The sequence below is a fragment of the Ranitomeya variabilis genome, chromosome 4 (assembly GCF_051348905.1).
Source record: "Ranitomeya variabilis isolate aRanVar5 chromosome 4, aRanVar5.hap1, whole genome shotgun sequence".
Classification (NCBI taxonomy): Eukaryota; Metazoa; Chordata; class Amphibia; order Anura; family Dendrobatidae; genus Ranitomeya; species Ranitomeya variabilis.
The window spans coordinates 222,402,054-222,423,568 of record NC_135235.1 but is presented as its reverse complement, the minus strand read 5'-3'; the positions used below and the strand labels follow the sequence as shown (position 1 = coordinate 222,423,568).

General features: G+C 42.8%; 1 protein-coding gene across 1 annotated transcript in view; it reads right to left on the bottom strand.

Moving 5' to 3' along the window:
- The window catches only part of LOC143767798 (sialic acid-binding Ig-like lectin 13), a 101,050-nt gene extending 82,232 nt beyond the window's left edge, over nucleotides 1-18,818 (bottom strand). Inside the window, exon 1 of the mRNA XM_077256318.1 lies at nucleotides 18,759-18,818. The gene's annotated coding sequence lies outside the window, so the exon portion shown is untranslated. The remainder of the gene's footprint in view (nucleotides 1-18,758) is intronic.
- Between the last annotated feature and the right edge of the window lie 2,697 nt (nucleotides 18,819-21,515).

Sequence of the window (21,515 nt, the reverse complement as noted above, 5' to 3'; positions counted from 1 at the left end):
ACTCATATAACATGTGGGGAAAAAAATGCTGTTCAGTTGGTGGATGGGTCTTAGAGGACGGTGAGGAAAACCATGTGTTACGGGTTTACCATGGCAAAGAGGGGCCACAAAACTGCATTGTCTCTGATTTCTTGTAATCCTTCATTGATTAGAAGCACTTAACCTTAATGTTAAACAGTGCATGTTTCTAACAGCAGTTCAGGGGTTAATGTGCTTTGATGGTCTCAGCTGTTCAGTGTTGGCCACTCCACTCTGCTCTATATACTCACCTCTCGCAATCAGGAATTACCAGTGTTAATTTCATTATTTCATGTTACCTGGTTCTGGATTTGGAGTTGTTGGTTGTTTGAGGAGGCATTTGAAGTGTTGTTCAGAAGACTATTGTAGGTGATGTGTCTGTGTGCAAATGCTAAGCCTCTCCTACTTGGTTTTTCCTTCCCTTCCCTCTTGGTGTTTCACTCTCTTGTTTGTGAGTGCATATTTGTATGAATGTTTTTTTTTTCATTTATCCCTGTACATTTTCCTTTGTTAGTCTGGTTTGTGTATACTTATACACTACAACTCCCCAATTCCCTGGGTGGAGGAGGAGACAGATAAGCGCTGCTTTAGAACCTCAGTAAGGCACGTGGCCCTGACGTCTTCACATCAGAATTAATCTGTGGTGCAAGGATAGCTAGGGCGCCCCTAGCTATAAGGATGGAGCCCCTATCCCTGGGATATCTGTTATGGTTCTCAATGGCAAGAGAACATAGCCCAGCAAACATAAGTACTAGCTCTTGGAAGGATGGAAACTAAACTGACCATGAACAAAACCTGCCGCACAACTAACAGTAGCCGGGTAGCGTTGCCTACGTTTTTTATCCCTAGACGCCCAGCGCCGGCCGGAGGACTAACTAATCCTGGCAGAGGAAAATATAGTCCTGGCTCACCTCTAGAGAAATTTCCCCGATAGGCAGACAGAGGCCCCCACATATATTGGCGGTGATTTTAGATGAAATGACAAACGTAGTATGAAAATAGGTTTAGCAAAATTGAGGTCCGCTTACTAGATAGCAGGAAGACAGAAAGGGCACATGGTCAGCTGAAAACCCTATCAAAATACCATCCTGAAATTACTTTAAGACTCTAGTATTAAATCATAACATCAGAGTGGCAATTTCAGATCACAAGAGCTTTCCAGACACAGAAACGAAACTACAGCTGTGAACTGGAACAAAATGCAAAAACAAACGAGGACTAAAGTCCAACTTAGCTGGGAGTTGTCTAGCAGCAGGAACATGCACAGAAAGGCTTCTGATTACAATGTTGACCGGCATGGAAGTGACAGAGGAGCAAGGTTAAATAGCGACTCCCACATCCTGATGGAAGCAGGTGAACAGAGGGGATGATGCACACCAGTTCAATTCCACCAGTGGCCACCGGGGGAGCCCAAAATCCAATTTCACAACAGTACCCCCCCCTCAAGGAGGGGGCACCGAACCCTCACCAGAACCACCAGGGCGATCAGGATGAGCCCTATGAAAGGCACGGACCAGATCGGAGGCATGAACATCAGAGGCAGTCACCCAAGAATTATCCTCCTGACCGTATCCCTTCCATTTGACCAGATACTGGAGTTTCCGTCTGGAAACACGGGAGTCCAAGATTTTTTCCACAACGTACTCCAACTCGCCCTCAACCAACACCGGAGCAGGAGGCTCAACGGAAGGCACAACCGGTACCTCATACCCGCGCAACAATGACCGATGAAAAACATTATGAATAGAAAAAGATGCAGGGAGGTCCAAACGGAAGGACACAGGGTTAAGAATCTCCAATATCTTGTACGGGCCAATGAACCGAGGCTTAAACTTAGGAGAAGAAACCCTCATAGGGACAAAACGAGAAGACAACCACACCAAGTCCCCAACACAAAGCCGAGGACCAACCCGACGCCAGCGGTTGGCAAAAAGCTGAGTCTTCTCCTGGGACAACCTCAAATTGTCCACTACCTGCCCCCAAATCTGATGCAACCTCTCCACCACAGCATCCACTCCAGGACAATCCGAAGATTCCACCTGACCAGAAGAAAATCGAGGATGAAACCCCGAATTACAGAAAAAAGGAGACACCAAGGTGGCAGAGCTGGCCCGATTATTGAGGGCAAACTCCGCTAAAGGCAAAAAAGCAACCCAATCATCCTGATCTGCAGACACAAAACACCTCAAATATGTCTCCAAGGTCTGATTCGTCCGCTCGGTCTGGCCATTAGTCTGAGGATGGAAAGCAGACGAGAAAGACAAATCTATGCCCATCCTAGCACAGAATGCTCGCCAAAATCTAGACACGAATTGGGTTCCTCTGTCAGAAACGATATTCTCCGGAATACCATGCAAACGGACCACATTTTGAAAAAACAGAGGAACCAACTCGGAAGAAGAAGGCAACTTAGGCAGGGGAACCAAATGGACCATCTTAGAGAAACAGTCACACACCACCCAGATGACAGACATCTTCTGAGAAACAGGAAGATCCGAAATAAAATCCATCGAGATGTGCGTCCAGGGCCTCTTCGGGATAGGCAAGGGCAACAACAATCCACTAGCCCGAGAACAACAAGGCTTGGCCCGAGCACAAACGTCACAAGACTGCACAAAGCCTCGCACATCTCGAGACAGGGAAGGCCACCAGAAGGACCTTGCCACCAAATCCCTGGTACCAAAGATTCCAGGATGACCTGTCAACGCAGAAGAATGAACCTCAGAAATGACTTTACTGGTCCAATCATCAGGAACAAACAGTCTACCAGGTGGGCAACGATCAGGTCTATCCGCCTGAAACTCCTGCAAGGCCCGCCGCAGGTCTGGAGAAACGGCAGACAATATCACTCCATCCTTAAGGATACCTGTAGGTTCAGAGTTACCAGGGGAGTCAGGCTCAAAACTCCTAGAAAGGGCATCCGCCTTAACATTCTTAGAACCCGGCAGGTAGGACACCACAAAATTAAACCGAGAGAAAAACAACGACCAGCGCGCCTGTCTAGGATTCAGGCGTCTGGCGGACTCAAGATAAATTAGATTTTTGTGGTCAGTCAATACCACCACCTGATGTCTAGCCCCCTCAAGCCAATGACGCCACTCCTCAAAAGCCCACTTCATGGCCAAAAGCTCCCGATTCCCAACATCATAATTCCGCTCAGCGGGCGAAAATTTACGCGAGAAAAAGGCACAAGGTCTCATCACGGAACAATCGGAACTTCTCTGCGACAAAACTGCCCCAGCTCCGATTTCAGAAGCGTCGACCTCAACCTGAAAAGGAAGAGCAACATCAGGCTGACGCAACACAGGGGCGGAAGAAAAGCGGCGCTTAAGCTCCCGAAAGGCCTCCACAGCAGCAGGGGACCAATCAGCAACATCAGCACCCTTCTTAGTCAAATCAGTCAATGGTTTAACAACATCAGAAAAACCAGCAATAAATCGACGATAAAAGTTAGCAAAGCCCAAAAATTTCTGAAGACTCTTAAGAGAAGAGGGTTGCGTCCAATCACAAATAGCCTGAACCTTGACAGGATCCATCTCGATGGAAGAGGGGGAAAAAATATATCCCAAAAAGGAAATCTTTTGAACCCCAAAAACGCACTTAGAACCCTTCACACACAAGGAATTAGACCGCAAAACCTGAAAAACCCTCCTGACCTGCTGGACATGAGAGTCCCAGTCATCCGAAAAAATCAAAATATCATCCAGATACACAATCATAAATTTATCCAAATAATCACGGAAAATGTCATGCATAAAGGACTGAAAGACTGAAGGGGCATTTGAAAGACCAAAAGGCATCACCAAATACTCAAAGTGGCCCTCGGGCGTATTAAATGCGGTCTTCCACTCATCCCCCTGCTTAATTCGCACCAAATTATACGCCCCACGGAGATCTATCTTAGAGAACCACTTGGCCCCCTTTATGCGAGCAAACAAATCAGTCAGCAGTGGCAACGGATATTGATATTTAACCGTGATTTTATTCAAAAGCCGATAATCAATACACGGTCTCAAAGAGCCATCTTTCTTAGCCACAAAGAAAAAACTGGCTCCTAAGGGAGATGACGAAGGACGAATATGTCCCTTTTCCAAGGACTCCTTTATATATTCTCGCATAGCAGCATGTTCAGGCACAGACAGATTAAATAAACGACCCTTAGGGTATTTACTACCCGGAATCAAATCTATGGCACAATCGCACTCCCGGTGCGGAGGTAATGAACCAAGCTTAGGTTCTTCAAAAACGTCACGATATTCAGTCAAGAATTCAGGAATCTCAGAGGGAATAGATGATAAAATGGAAACCACAGGTACGTCCCCATGCGTCCCCTTACATCCCCAGCTTAACACAGACATAGCTTTCCAGTCAAGGACTGGGTTATGAGATTGCAGCCATGGCAATCCAAGCACCAACACATCATGTAGGTTATACAGCACAAGAAAGCAAATAATCTCCTGATGATCCGGATTAATCCGCATAGTTACTTGTGTCCAGTATTGTGGTTTATTACTAGCCAATGGGGTGGAGTCAATCCCCTTCAGGGGTATAGGAGTTTCAAGAGGCTCCAAATCATACCCACAGCGTTTGGCAAAGGACCAATCCATAAGACTCAAAGCGGCGCCAGAGTCGACATAGGCATCCGCGGTAATAGATGATAAAGAACAAATCAGGGTCACAGATAGAATAAACTTAGACTGTAAAGTGCCAATTGAAACAGACTTATCAAGCTTCTTAGTACGCTTAGAGCATGCTGATATAACATGAGTTGAATCACCGCAATAGAAGCACAACCCATTTTTTCGTCTTAAATTCTGCCGTTCACTTCTGGACAGAATTCTATCACATTGCATATTCTCTGGCGTCTTCTCAGTAGACACCGCCAAATGGTGCACAGGTTTGCGCTCCCGCAGATGCCTATCGATCTGGATAGCCATTGTCATGGACTCATTCAGACCCGCAGGCACAGGGAACCCCACCATAACATCCTTAATGGCATCAGAGAGACCCTTTCTGAAATTCGCCGCCAGGGCGCACTCATTCCACTGAGTAAGCACAGCCCATTTACGGAATTTCTGGCAGTATATTTCAGCTTCGTCTTGCCCCTGAGATAGGGACATCAAGGCCTTTTCCGCCTGAAGCTCTAACTGAGGTTCCTCATAAAGCAACCCCAAGGCCAGAAAAAACGCATCCACATTGAGCAACGCAGGATCCCCTGGAGCCAATGCAAAAGCCCAATCCTGAGGGTCGCCCCGGAGCAAGGAAATCACAATCCTGACCTGCTGAGCAGGATCTCCAGCAGAGCGAGATTTCAGGGACAAAAACAACTTGCAATTATTTTTGAAATTTTGAAAGCAAGATCTATTCCCCGAGAAAAATTCAGGCAAAGGAATTCTAGGTTCAGATATAGGAACATGAACAACAAAATCTTGTAAATTTTGAACTTTCGTGGTGAGATTATTCAAACCTGCAGCTAAACTCTGAATATCCATTTTAAACAGGTGAACACAGAGCCATTCCAGGATTAGAAGGAGAGAGAGAGAGAGAAAGGCTGCAATATAGGCAGACTTGCAAGAGATTCAATTACAAGCACACTCAGAACTGAAGGGAAGGGAAAAAAAAAAAAAAAAAAAAAAAATCTTCAGCAGACTTCTCTTTTCTCTCCTTTCTCTGTCAATTAATTTAACCCTTTTTGGGCCGGTCAAACTGTTATGGTTCTCAATGGCAAGAGAACATAGCCCAGCAAACATAAGTACTAGCTCTTGGAAGGATGGAAACTAAACTGACCATGAACTAAACCTGCCGCACAACTAACAGTAGCCGGGTAGCGTTGCCTACGTTTTTTATCCCTAGACGCCCAGCGCCGGCCGGAGGACTAACTAATCCTGGCAGAGGAAAATATAGTCCTGGCTCACCTCTAGAGAAATTTCCCCGATAGGCAGACAGAGGCCCCCACATATATTGGCGGTGATTTTAGATGAAATGACAAACGTAGTATGAAAATAGGTTTAGCAAAATTGAGGTCCGCTTACTAGATAGCAGGAAGACAGAAAGGGCACTTTCATGGTCAGCTGAAAACCCTATCAAAATACCATCCTGAAATTACTTTAAGACTCTAGTATTAACTCATAACATCAGAGTGGCAATTTCAGATCACAAGAGCTTTCCAGACACAGAAACGAAACTACAGCTGTGAACTGGAACAAAATGCAAAAACAAACGAGGACTAAAGTCCAACTTAGCTGGGAGTTGTCTAGCAGCAGGAACATGCACAGAAAGGCTTCTGATTACAATGTTGACCGGCATGGAAGTGACAGAGGAGCAAGGTTAAATAGCGACTCCCACATCCTGATGGAAGCAGGTGAACAGAGGGGATGATGCACACCAGTTCAATTCTACCAGTGGCCACCGGGGGAGCCCAAAATCCAATTTCACAACAGATATCCTGCTACTGTGCCGTGACATCTTGTTTTACTAAAAAGAAGTGGGCATTGTTAAATATATTCAAAGAGCTACTGATGGGTAAACAAAAGATTTATGGATATTAACCCCTTCCTGACATGCGCCGTTCTTGTACTGCTAGTACATGTTCGCCAATTTGGTAATGGCAAGATGGGAAGAAATTTCTCTGTACAGTGAAGATAACCCTTACAAAAATAATATCGCCTGGTTTGGGAGGTACATTGATGATTTATTGTTTGTCTGGAGGGGTTCACAATCTCAAGCGATGAAATTCGTGGAGTATATTAATAATAATAACTATAATCTTAAATTTACCCATTTTTTTAATCAGAGTACAATGTATTTTTTGGATCTAAAACTGATGACTGATACCAAAAAATCCCAAGTCTGTATTGCACCATATTGAAAACCAATGGCTAGCAATAGTATTCTAACAGCTACTTCTTGCCACCCTCCACACATAAAACACAATATTCCATATGGGGAGCTAATAAGAACCAAGCGTAACTGCTCAGACCCAACTATGTTTAAAATAGAAAAGGAAAATGTCTGCAAAAGATTATCAGGTAGGGGGTATCCAGACTGGTCATTAAATAAAGCAAAAGCATGAATAGATGGCATAGATAGGAATGCCCTATTATATACAAATAAAAAGAGTCAAAATAAAAATCCCTCATGTATTACATTCACAACAGAGTATAGCCCTCAATACAATGATATTGTGAACATTATCAAGACATATATCCTTATATTGAATCAAGACAGCAAACTAAAAAACATTATTTCTAATAATATCTGATATGTAGCCAAAAAAGCCCCGACACTAAGATCCATCCTGTCACCAAGTCTCTTTAATGGACAGGACAAAAATACAAAAAATAGAGGAAAGAAAACATGGTTAAATTTAGTGGGGTCCTACAAATGTGGAGCAAACTGCTGTTTAGTGTGCAGGTTAGTTAATAAAACTAGTGTATTTCAATCATGTTATAATCTCAGAAATTACAATATCAGGGACTTTATTAACTGCAATGATACTTATGTGGTATACCTTGTTGAATGCACTATATGCAAATTGCAGTACGTAGGGTGCACAACATGCACGCTCAAAACCAGGATCTGCCGACATTTGTCGGATGCTATCAATCCTGCAGCATTTTCATCTTCTGCAGTATCGAGACATTTTGCTAATGTGCACAAGGGAAATACAGCAGGGTTTTCCTTTTGTGCTATAGAAAAGGTTTACAGACCAGAGAGAGGAGGAGACCATAGAAGAGAATTACTAAATAGGGAATCTTTCTGGATCTTCATGTAAGGCTGGTTTCACACGTCAGTGGCTCCGGTACGTGAAGTGACAGTTTCCCTCACGTACCGGAGCCACTGACATACGTAGACACATTAATCAATGCAGATGTCATTGATTTTTTGCGGACCGTGTCTCCGTGTGCCAAATACGGAGACATGTCAGTGTTCGTGGGAGCGCACGGATTACACGGACCCATTAAAGTCAATGGATCCGTGTAAAACACGTACCGCACACGGACGTTCTCCGTGTGCCGTGCAGGAGACAGCGCTCCAGTAAGCGCTGTCCCCCCCACATGGTGCTGAAGCCGCGATTCATATCTTCTGTGCAGCAGTGTTTGCTGTAAAGAAGATATGAATAATCCATTTTTTTAGTGGTATTTCGTGTTTAAAATAAAGCTCCATGTCCCCACCCCCTGTGCGCCCCCCTGCTGTTCTGAAAATACTCACCCGGCTCCCTCGTTGGCTGTCGCTGCTTCCTGTCCTGGCCGCACCTTCTACTGTATGCGGTCACGTGGGGCCGCCGATTACAGTCATGAATATGCGGCTCCACCTCCCATAGGGGTGGAGCCACATATTCATTACTGTAAAAGAGCGGCCCCACGTGACCGCATACAGGAGAAGCTGCGGCCAGGACAGGACACTGCGAGGGAGGCGGGTGAGTATTTTCAGAACAGCGGGGGGGAACACAGGGGGTGGGGACATGGAGCTTTATTTTAAACACGAAATACCACTAAAAAAATGGATTATTCATATCTTCTTTACAGCAAACGCTGCTGCACAGAAGATATGAATCGCGGCTTCAGCACGATGCAGGGAGCGCTAAACTTTAGCGCTGTCTCCTGCACGGTGCGTGTGGTACCCAGTGGGCACACGGGAGGCACACGTGTGCCACACTGATGTGCCACAGAAACGCAGGGGCACACGGACACGGATAATTCCGGTACCTTTTTTTTCCGGTACCGAAATTATCTGGACGTGTGGGACAGGCCTAAGAGACCAGAAATCCACATGGTCTGAATAGCAGACAAGATTTAATCTTGCAGTACTAAAGATTCTCTTATCCATTCTACATGTCCAACTACACAGCTATTTATGTCTGTTTTTAATATATGACACATGTATATGGTATGATTTTCTCACTTTTGTTTTTATTTATCTCTCTATATATATGGAGGAGAAAAAACATTTTTTTTTTTTTTTGCCTTTTAAAAAATTTTCTTTCTTTCTTTCACAACAATCCTGCTGCAGCAAATTGGGAGTGCCTCCGATGCGACAATCAACTTCAGCTTAAATCAGCTGCAATGACACACACACTCAAAAAAAAAGTATAAGAATGGTTTAGGCTGCGTGTCCATGGTCAGGATGGCCGGCGGTATCGCCGGAGCGGCGAAGCCGCTCGGCGCTAAGCCCCGCCCCCTTCTGGGACGCGATGATGCCGGATGTGTTAACTGTACACATCCGGGATCATCGCCCCCCTCCCATAGGGCCCTGTGTTATGCCTTGCGGGGACGCTGCGTCCCCGCAAGGTGTACGGACATGCTGCGATCTGAAAAGACGCGCAGCATGTCCGGAGTCGCAGGCCCGCCGCGTGCGGGTTTCCACGCATAGTGGACACGGGATTTAAAAAAATCCCCTCCACTATGCTGGAACATCTGGACGCTGCGTGTTTGACGCTGCAGCTCTGCGCAGCGTCAAACAAGCAGCGTTTACTGACCGTGGACACACACCCTTAGTCTCACTATGGACTCACCATGATTAAGACGTTAGTCGAAACGCATCGGAAGAACGCTGCTATGTGTGCATAATATCAGCCAACAACTCCCCATACAAAAATTCTATAGGAAAAAGAGGCTAAATGCAAAACGTACAAAAGTAATAAGAAAATATGTCTTTAATAGAAAATCATTAAAAAACAATAATATAAACAGGAATTCCTCTTAATAAAAATACTGGGAAAAACATACCAGCAGGAAAAACCCCAATATGATGACCATGTATAATAAGGCACAGCAATCATATTACAGTGAAACTTGCACTAATGCTAAATATATCTTACTCCCAAGTAATTCACTATATGGTATAATCAGTAAACAGAATTTTATATGGAAACAACCTTCCTATGACAAAATTCTTAAAACCGTAATGAAATCTATATATACAAATGCAGATAGCCTTCCAATCTCCTGTTAGGCAAAATTTACATAGTGTGCGTACTATAGACAGTAAGCCAAATTTGCTAGTAAAGCCATATAGCCTTGGCCACAATGAGGGCTATACATGCGGGTATTCATACCCTTACTATGACATATAGGGCTGAATTAGGCTATGTGCACACTTTGCGGATTCCACTGCGGATTTTTCCGCAGCGGAATTCCAAAATCCGCAGTAAAAACCCGTTGCGGTTTTTACTGCGGATTTATCGCGGTTTTTACTGCGGTTTCTTCTGCTGATTTTCATCTGCAGTTTCCTATTGGAGAAGGTGAAAATCCGCAGAAAAGAAGTGACATGCTGCGGAATGTAATCCGCTGCGTTTCCGCGCGTTTTTTTCCGCAGCATGTGCACAGCGTTTTTCGTTTCCCATAGGTTTACATTGTACTGTTAACTAATGGGAAACTGCTGCGGATCCGCAGCTGTCAAATCTGCTGCGGATCCGCAGTGGAATCCGCAAAGTGTGCACATAGCCTCAAAGTGTCCCGTGCTGTGAGAGTAAATAATGCTGAAGCCAAATGCCTAAATGATGAAACTTACATGAGCGTATTCCTGACAAGAAGTGTTCCACAGCGACCCCGACAGCACCGTTTCGCCTGACTGGCTTCCGCAAATAGGGGGCGTAAGTGTCTGTACGCTAGCTACCCTGCCTTTTTAAATACCCACAACAGCTGCAATGCGCGTCGGCAAGATTGGTATGTATTGGCGCATGCGCCGATCTTCGGACGTCACTATGTGAAAGTGACTTCCGGAACTCCACACTTGGAACGCGAGCGTGGAACGCTTTGCCTTCCTATGTGTACAGAGCAGGAAATCACTGTGACGTCACTGACCAGCGCATGTGCACAACCACATGCAGAGGCTGCAGCACGAACCGGTAACTAACACAGGAAGATAAGAGGAGAATAAACACAAATAAATTGCGCAAACTAAAATAGAAGCGGCTGCAATCCAAATGGGCATGATGGCATAATATATGTATAAATAGTGAAGGCTATATAGACCATGTGAACCACTATATGTAGAGATGAATACTCAAACTACGGACTAAAGATAAACAATTAAAAAGATATACATACAGAAAAAGACAATTATAAAACCTAGTGTGGGATGATTTAAGATGAATAAATAAAAAGTGTACAAAATAATAAATATACCCAATATTCAAATAATGTGAATTTTAAAATCTATAAACACATATATATGAAAAATTATAATGCCAGTGCAATCATAAAAACTGATGAAGATAGCTCATATTATAGAGCTACTAATAGCAAAAGACATCTCAAAGTGAAAATGACATCAAATATATCACTAATTAAAAATACTACCAATATTGGTGAAAAAACAGTGATAATTAAATATATATCTCTATCCACAATTTTTAACCCCTTCACCCCCAAGGGTGGTTTGCACGTTAATGACCGGGCCAATTTTTACAATTCTGACCACTGTCCCTTTATGAGGTTATAACTCTGGAACGCTTCAACGGATCCCGGTGATTCTGACATTGTTTTCTCGTGACATATTGTCCTTCATGATAGTGGTAAAAATTCTGTGATAGTACCTGCGTTTATTTGTGAAAAAAACGGAAATTTGGCGAAAATTTTGAAAATTTCGCAATTTTCCAACTTTGAATTTTTATGCAATTAAATCACAGAGATATGTCACACAAAATACTTAATAAGTAACATTTCCCACATGTCTACTTTACATCAGCACAATTTTGGAACCAAAATTTTTTTTTGTTAGGGAGTTATAAGGGTTAAAAGTTGACCAGCAATTTCTCATTTTTACAACACCATTTTTTTTTAGGGACCACATCTCATTTGAAGTCATTTTGAGGGGTCTATATGATAGAAAATACCCAAGTGTGACACCATTCTAAAAACTGCACCCCTCAAGGTGCTCAAAACCATATTCAAGAAGTTTAATAACCCTTCTGGTGCTTCACAGGAATTTTTGGAATGTTTAAATAAAAATGAACATTTAACTTTTTTTCACAAAAAATTTAATTCAGCTCCAATTTGTTTTATTTTACCAAGGGTAACAGGAGAAAATGGACCCCAAAAGTTGTTGTACAATTTGTCCTGAGTACGCCGATACCCTATATGTGGGGGTAAACCACTGTTTGGGCGCATGACAGAGCTCGAAAGTGAAAGAGCGCCATTTGACTTTTCAATGCAAAATTGACTGGAATTGAGATGGGACGCCATGTTGCGTTTGGGGAGCCCCTGATGTGCCTAAACATTGAAACCCCCCACAAGTGACACCATTTTGGAAAGTAGACCCCCTAAGGAACTTATCTAGAGGTGTGGTGAGCACTTTTACCCACCAAGTGCTTCACAGAAGTTTATAATGCAGAACCGTAAAAATAAAAAATCATATTTTTTCACAAAAATTATCTTTTCAGCCCCAATTTTTTATTTTCCCAAGGGTAAGAGAAGAAATTGGACCCCAAAAGTTGTTGCACAATTTGTCCTGAGTACGCTGATACCCCATATGTGGGGGTAAACCACTGTTTGGGCGCATGGGAGACCTCGGAAGGGAAGGAGCGCCGTTTGACTTTTCAATGCAAAATTGACAGGAATTGAGATGGAACGCCATGTTGCGTTTGGAGAGCCACTGATGTGCCTAAACATTGAAACCCCCCACAAGTGACACCATTTTGGAAAGTAGACCCCCTAAGGAACTTATTTAGATGTGTTTTGAGCGCTTTGACCCACCAAGGGCTTCACAGAAGTTTATAATGCAGAGCCGTAAAAATAAAACAAAAATTTTTTCCCACAAAAATTATTTTTTTAGCCCCCAGTTTTGTATTTTCCCGAGGGTAACAGGAGAAATTGGACCCCAAAATTTGTTGTCCAAGTTGTCCTGAGTGTGATGATACACCATATGTGGGGAGAACCACTGTTTGGGCGCATGGGAGGGCTCGGAAAGGAAGGAGCGTCATTTGGAATGCAGACTTAGATGGAATGGTCTGCAGGTGTCACATAGCGTTTGCAGAGCCCCTAATGTACCTAAACAGTAGAAACCCCCCACAAGTGACACCATTTTGGAAAGTAGACCCCCTAAGGAACTTATCTAGATGTGTGGTGAGCGCTTTGACCCACCATGGGCTTCACAGAAGTTTATAATGCAGAGCCGTAAAAATAAAACAAAAATTTTTTCCCACAAAAATTATTTTTTAGCACCCAGTTTTGTATTTTCCCGAGGGTAACAGGAGAAATTGGACCCCAAAAGTTGTTGTCCAATTTGTCCTGAGTGCGCTGATACCCCATATGTGGGGGGAAACCACCGTTTGGACGCATGGAAGGGCTCGGAAGGGAAGGAGCGCCATTTGGAATGCAGACTTAGATGGAATGGTCTGCAGGCGTCACATTGCGTTTGCAGAGCCCCTAATGTACCTAAATAGTAGAAGCCCCGCACAAGTGACCCCATTTAGGAAACTAGACCCCCCAAGGAACTTATCTAGATGTGTTGTAAGAACTTTGAACCCCCAAGTGTTTCACTACAGTTTATAACGCAGAGCCGTGAAAATAAAAAATCTTTTTTTTTTCCCACAAAAATTATTTTTTAGCCCCCAGTTTCGTATTTTCCCAGGGGTAACAGGAGAAATTGGACCCCAAAGGTTGTTGTCCTATTTGTCCTGAGTACGCTGATACCCCATATGTTGGGGTAAACCCCTGTTTGGGCACACGGGAGAGCTCGGAAGGGAAGGAGCACTGTTTTACTTTTTCAACGCAGAATTGGCTGGAATTGAGATCGGACGCCATGTCGCGTTTGGAGAGCCCCTGATGTGCCGAAACAGTGGAAAACCCCCAATTATAACTGAAACCCTAATCCAAACACACCCCTAACCCTAATCCCAACAGTAACCCTAACCACACCTCTAACCCTGACACACCCCTAACCCTAATCCCAACCCTATTCCCAACCGTAAATGTAATCTAAACCCTAACCGTAACTTTAGCCCCAACTCTAACCCTAACTTTAGCCCCAACCCTAACTGTAGCCTTAACCCTAGCCCCAACCCTTGCCCCAACCCTTGCCCTAACCCTAGCCCTAACCCTAGCCCTAACCCTAGCCCTAACCCTAGCCCTAACCCTAGACCTAGCCCTAACCTTAGCCCTAACCCTAGCCCTAACCCTAGCCCCAACCCTAACCCTAGCCCTAATCCTAGCCCTAACCCTAACCCTAGCCCTAGCCCTAACCCTAGCCCTAACCCTAGACCTAACCCTAGACCTAACCCTAACCCTAACCCTAGCCCTAACCCTAACCCTAACCCTAGCCCTAATGGGAAAATGGAAATAAATACATGTTTTTTATTTTTCCCTAACTAAGGGGGTGATGAAGGGGGGTTTGATTTACTTTTATAGCGAGTTTTTTAGCGGATTTTTATGATTGGCAGCCGTCACACACTGAAAGACGCTTTTTATTGCAAAAAATATTTTTTGCGTTACCACATTTTGAGAGCTATAAATTTTCCATATTTTGGTCCACAGAGTCATGTGAGGTCTTGTTTTTTGCGGGACGAGTTGACGTTTTTATTGGTAACATTTTTGGGCACGTCACATTTTTTGATCGCTTTTTATTCTGATTTTTGTGAGGCAGAATGACCAAAAACCAGCTATTCATGAATTTCTTTTGGGGGAGGCGTTTATACCTTTCCGCGTTTGGTAAAATTGATAAAGCAGTTTTATTCTTCGGGTCAGTGCGATTACAGCGATACCTCATTTATATTATTTTTTTATGTTTTGGCGCTTGTATACGATAAAAACTATTTTACGGAAAAAATAATTATTTTTGCATCGCTTTATTCTCAGGACTATAACTTTTTTATTTTTTTGCTGATCATGCTGTATGGCGACTCGTTATTTGCGGGACAAGATGACGCTTTCAGCGTTACCACGGTTATTTATATCTGTCTTTTTGATTGCGTGTTATTCCACTTTTTGTTCAGCGGTATGATAATAAAGCGTTGTTTTTTGCCTCCTTTTTTCTTTTTTTTTTCTTACGGTGTTTACTGAAGGGGTTAACTAGTGGGCCAGTTTTATAGGTCGGGTCGTTACGGACGCGGCAATACTAAATATGTGTACTTTTATTGTTTTTTATTATTATTTAGATAAAGAAATGTATTTATGGGAATAATATATATATATTTTTTTCATTATTTTGGAATATTTTTTTTTATTTTTTTTTACACATTTGGAAATTTTTTTTTTTACTTTGCCCCAGGGGGGGACAATACAGATCGGTGATCTGCCAGTTTGCATAGCACTCTGACAGATCACCGATCTGAGAGAAGTGCAGGCTGCTTCACAGTGTCTGCTCTGAGCAGGCTTCTGTGAAGCCACCTCCCTCCCTGCAGGACCTGGATCCGCGGCCATCTTGGATCCGGGCCTGGAGCAGGCAGGGAGGGAGGTAAGACCCTCGCAGCAACGCAATCACATCGCGTTGCTGCGGGGGGCTCAGGGAAGCCCGCAGGGAGCCCCCTCCCTGCGCGATGCTTCCCTGCACCGCCGGCACATCGCGATCATGTTTGATCGCGGTGTGCCGGGGGTTAATGTGCCGGGAGCGGTCCGTGACCGCTCCTGGCACATAGTGCCGGATGTCAGCTGCGATAGGCAGCTGACACCCGGCCGCGATCGGCCGCGCTCCCCCCGCGAGCGCCGCCGATCGCGCTGGATGTACTATCCCGTCCGTGGTCATGGGGGCCCACCCCACCTCGACGGGATAGTACGTCCGATGTCAGAAAGGGGTTAAGTACAAATATAAATGTGAAAAAAATTAAAAAGCCGATATATGGAAAAAATCTCCAGAATTAGTTTCAGTCCATAGACATAATTTTCCAAATCATTATAGGGAAATCTTCTTTCTTCTTTTTTTCTTTTTTCATCAATGACAAATTCATCCCAAAAGAAGAACGCCACCGTATCCCACAGAAAACCGCCATCTAGTGAGTTGCTGCCCAATATAGAAACTAGGTTGCTAAATAAAAGGCTATCTGCATTTGTATATATAGATTTCATTACGGTTTTAAGAATTTTGTCATAGGAAGGTTGTTTCCATATAAAATTCTGTTTACTGATTATACCATATAGTGAATTAATTGGGAGTAAGATATATTTAGCATTAGTGCAAGTTTCACTGTAATATGATTGCTGTGCCTTATTATACATGGTCATCATATTGGGGTTTTTCCTGCTGGTATGTTGTTCCCAGTATTTTTATTAAGAGGAATTCCTGTTTATATTATTGTTTTTTAATGATTTTCTATTAAAGACATATTTTCTTATTACTTTTGTACGTTTTGCCTTTAGCCTCTTTTTTCCTATAGAATTTTTGTATGTGGAGTTGTTGGTTGATATAACTATCGTGAGGTGTGTACAACACTATTTATGGACATATGATAAAACCATGTGTGCATAATGCTGTAAGAAATTATAACTTATTTACAAGTGCTGTACCATAGGATACAACGCTTTCCTTTTTTAAAAAATGAAGAAATAAATGTACTGATTTTACTACATTCCTGCTGGATTCGTCGATTTTTCCAACAACTTTTGGGGTCCAATTTCTCCTGTTACCCTTGGGAAAAAAAATTGTGGGCTAAAAGATCATTTTGTGGAAAGAAAAAATGATTTTATAATTTTCACAGCTCTACATTCTAAACTTTAGTGAAACAATTGGGGGTTAAAAGTGCTCACCACACATCTAAATTAGTTCCCTAGGGTTCTACTTTCCAAAATGGTGTCACTTGAGGGGGGTTTCCACTGTTTAGGCACATCAGGGGCTCGGCAAACCCGACATGCTGTCTGATCTCAATTCCAGCCAATGTTGCATTGAAAAGTCAAACGGCGCTCCTTCCCTTCCGAGCTCTGCCATGTGCCCAAACAGTGGTTTACCCCCACATATGGGGTATGGGCGTACTCAGGACAATTTGTACAACGAATTTTGTGGTCCAATTTCTCCTGTTACCCTTGGTAAAATAAAACAAATTGGATCTGAAGTAAAAATTTAGTGAAAAAAAGTTAAATGTTCAATTTTTTAAAACATTCCAAAAATTCCTGTGAAGCACCTGAAGGGTTAATAAACTTTTTGAATGTGGTTTTGAGTACCTTGAGGGGTGCAGTTTTTAGAGTGGTGTCACTTTTGGGCATTTTCTGTCATATAGACCCCTCAAAGTCACTTCAAGTGTGAGGTGGTCCCTAAAAAAATGGTTTCCTAAATTTTATTGAAAAGATGAAAAATCACAGGTCATCTTTTAACCCTTATACCTTCCTGACCAAAAAATATTTTGGTTCGAAAATTGTGCTGATGTATAGTACACAATGTGGGAAATGTTATTTATGAACTAATTTTTGTGACATATCTCTCTGATTTAAGGGCATAAAAATTCAAAATTCAAAAATTGCTAAATTTTCCAAATTTTCGCCAAATTTCTGCTTTTTTCACAAATAAACGCAAATCAAATCGAAGAAATGTTACCACTACCATAAAGTACAATATGTCACGAGAAAACAATCTCAGAATCACCAGGATCCGTTGACGCGTTTCAGAGTTATGACCTCATAAAGTGACAGTGGTCAGAATTGAAAAATATGGCCTGGTCAGGAAGTTGAAAACAGGCTTCGGGGTGAAGGGGTTAAGAGAAAAAGTGACACATTGTAAACTATTAGCACACATCATATATCTTTAGAAAATCAGCTTTATTGCTAGATGATAGAATAGACCAAGAATAAAACATCCACTCGTTAAAAACACTAAACCCTATGGACACCAGACAGAATATACTGGAATTACTGTGACCCAATTATAATAAGACACCAAACTGGCAGGAAAATAGGTGGAAGAATAAACAAGTTAAAGGGTTACTCCACTACCTTAATACTGATGCCTTATCCTATGAATTGGTCAACAATAGCAGATCGGTGGAAATGTCCCCAAGCATCCTCACTGATCAGCTCTTTTCTAAGCCGGATTTTAGCAGATGGAGAGCTGAGTAGTGCACAGTTACTGAGGGGGGAAAAAAATGGAAATTTATAAGAAAAAAATGTTTTGATTTTGTCTCCATTTTCCGAGACCTGTGATGTTTTCATTTTTCAGGATCTGTGATTGGTGAGAGATAGTTACAGTATAAGCTGATGTTTTTACTGATACCATTTTGGGGTAGATACGATGCTTTGATCGCTTCTAGTAATTCTGGTGTTTTGTTTTTTCTTGTTACGCCGTTTACTAATCAGATTAATTTATTTTATATTTTGATAAATCAGGAATTTCTTTAAGCAGCCACCCCAAATTATATATTTTTAATGGTTTTTAAAATTTCTGCAATTTGTATGTTCTCTCCGTATTTGTTTCGGTTTTTTCCGAGTCATCGGTTTCCTCCCACTCTCCAAGGATATAGTGATAAGGAATTCCGAGTGTGAGCCTCAACATGGACAGAGATGATGTAAAGTGCTGTGAAACTAAAGGCGCTATATAAGTGACTAAAATAAATAAAGGAGCCTGATGCCGTCTCTGCCATTGACATTGCTAAAAGAGCATTATGACCTCTGATTTATACGTGACCTGGACCTCCCAATAATAGGACATTTCTGGGTTTACAAAAGAGCTGTGTGATTAGAAGGTTGGGTTTAGTGGATGTTGTGTAGAGGTTGTCGAACCTTTAAAGGTCCCAATAAAAGCCAAATACTAAGTGGTAAGTGCTGCACCCAAAGTCTATGGAATACCATGGGACACAGATGGGTTCTGCCAACCATTACCTTTTGAAACGATAGCTCTCCTTCCTTCAGTGGATGTCCTCCACCTTAGGCAACCCGGAGAACACAGCCAATATGGGGACCAAATTACAGCCTTAGGGTCTTCAGACAGTGACTATTCAGTTCCCTCTGACAAAGTTTTCAGTTCCTTTTAAACTGACGGTCAATGATCGTGTGTACACTTGGCAAACAATTCACAAGTTCTTAGTAACAGCGACAACAGCAACTTGGGAACAATGAGCGCTTCTCACTGCAGGAAAGTCAGATGATGACGGGTAACATATTGGGGAAATTTCTAGTTTTCACTTAACAGTTCCAACTTTAGGTCTCGGGAGACAATGATCTTTATTAGTGCTGGTTTTAGGAGGGAAGTCCCACGTTTGGTTTCTGAACTTTTTTTAATGGCTTTAAAACAAGTCCTGCTCTAACAAATATGTAATAAGTTCCCTTTAGTGGTGGCTTACAGGAGCTTTTTGCAGCAGACTAATCTATTCTTGAAAACAATTCACAATGTCTTTTAAGTTTTCAATATAAATTGACACTCACATTGGGCATAGTAGATATTTGATGCCAGCTTAGTCCTTTTGATCTTTGTTCCCCTTTTTGTGCCATGAAACTCCGATTTTTTTGAAACTGCTAACAAAAGATCAATTGATCTTGGTCAAGGATAATATCGCAGAGGATGCAAATAAATCCAACTCATTTATTCATACTGTAACCACATTTATCATGCTGGAGGAACTCACAAATAGCAATTATCAACCATTCCTCAAAGCATTATGTAGTCCTATGTAAATTAAGGTACCCATATACACGTGTTCTCCATGAGGAATGTGGAGTAAAACTGAGCATATTGTAGAAGAGCCAGGTAGGACTGGTTTAAATACCAGCACTACAGGTCTTTATTAGATGCACCTGGCAGGCATTAACTTAAAAGCAGGGCCTCTGGTCACTAGGTGTATCAACCTGCTGGATGTTGCACAGAGTTGAGTGTTCTGCTGGTGAGTGACCAGCCAAAATGTATAGCTGGGAGAGAGACATGCCGATGTCTCTCTCTGAATGGAGACTGCACGGATCAGCTAGGACAGCTGAGCAGTCTGTGTGTTGGAGCTGCAGAGAAATATGTGGTAGCTTAAACCTGTTCAGTGTGAACTGTGCATGGAGTTGGTTCTGGAAGCTGCTGGAGCTAAGATTGAAGATGATACCAAGACATGGTAGGATTGTACCTCTTATTTGAGTAAAGTTTGCTGCTGGAGCAAAGACTGTAATCTGTTGGGGTGAGCCCGCACTGACATGCAGCTCTGGGAAAAATTAAGAGACCACTGAAAAATGTTCAGTTTGTCTGATTTTTCTCTTTATAGGTATATTTTTGAGTAAATTGTAAATTGTCCTTTTATTCTATAAACTTCTGACGTGTCTATGAATTTCCAAGCAATACATTTTGTATTTTTTTTCTGAAAAGGAGAAATGGTCAAAATTAAAAAAAAAACCAGTGCTTTCAGACTTTAAATAATGCAAAGAAAACAAGTTCATAATCATTTAGAAACAACAATACTAATGTTTTAACTCAGGAAGTGTTCAGAAATCAATATTTTGTGGACTAAGGCTACTTTCACACTAGCGTTAACTGCATTCCGTCACAATGCGTCGTTTTGCTGAAAAAACGCATCCTGCAAAAGTGTTTGCAGGATGCGTTTTTTCACCATTGATTAACATGAAGCGACACATTGTGACGGATTGCCACACGTCGCACCCGTCGTGCGACGGATGCGTCGTGCAGTGGCGGACCGTCGGGAGCAAAAAACGCTACATGTAACGTTTTTTGCTCACGATGGTCCGCTTTTTCCAACCGCGCATGCGCAGCCGGAACTCCGCCCCCACCTCCCCGCACTTCCCCGCACCTCACAATGGGGCAGCGGATGCGCTGGAAAAATGCATCCGCTGCCCCCGTTGTGCGGCGGAGACAACGCTAGCGTCGGGAACGTCGGCCCGACGCACAGCGACGGGCCGAGCCCGACGCTAGTGTGAAAGTAGCATAACCGTGATTTTTAATCCCAGCTTTCATGCGTCTTATCATGCTTTCCACCAGTCTTTCACACTGCTCCTGGTACAATAATGTAAGCAGTTCTTTATTTGATGGCTTGTGACTATCCATCATCATCTTGATTACATTACAGAGGTTTTCAATGGGGTTCAGGTCTGGAGATTGGGCTGCCCATGACAGGGTTTTGAAGTAGTGGTAGCTGCCAGAGCTGTATATGTGCCTGCTAAATGAACTGTTTATTCGCTGTTATACATTTGTGCCCAAACAAGGCTATTTTTTTTTTTTTTTAAATCCCTTGGACTTTTAGGAAAGCAATAAAACTGCACCTGTTTGAACACTAGTTAATGCCTACCGGAAAGCGTGAATCCCTACAATACCCATGAAGTAGCTGCCAGTTGGACATTAGTTTGGCAGACAGCTCTCTCCTGACTCCCTACACAGGAGCGCTTGGCTCAGTCGAATGTTCATGTGTTTTTAATGGAGGTCAGTTGAGAAAGCTGATGTCAGATACCTTTTGGCTTCCCTTGAAAACAAAACGATTGGGCACTGAAATCCCATTTGCCCAATCTTTCTCTTCCCCCGAGACAAAGAGTCACAAGACCTCCATACACATCAGATGAATGGCCGATTCCACCAAAATCAGAAACTTGGTCTGACTTCTACCTAATATGTGGGGGACACCTCTGGTAGCGGTTATCTACCTGAGGAACAAAAGG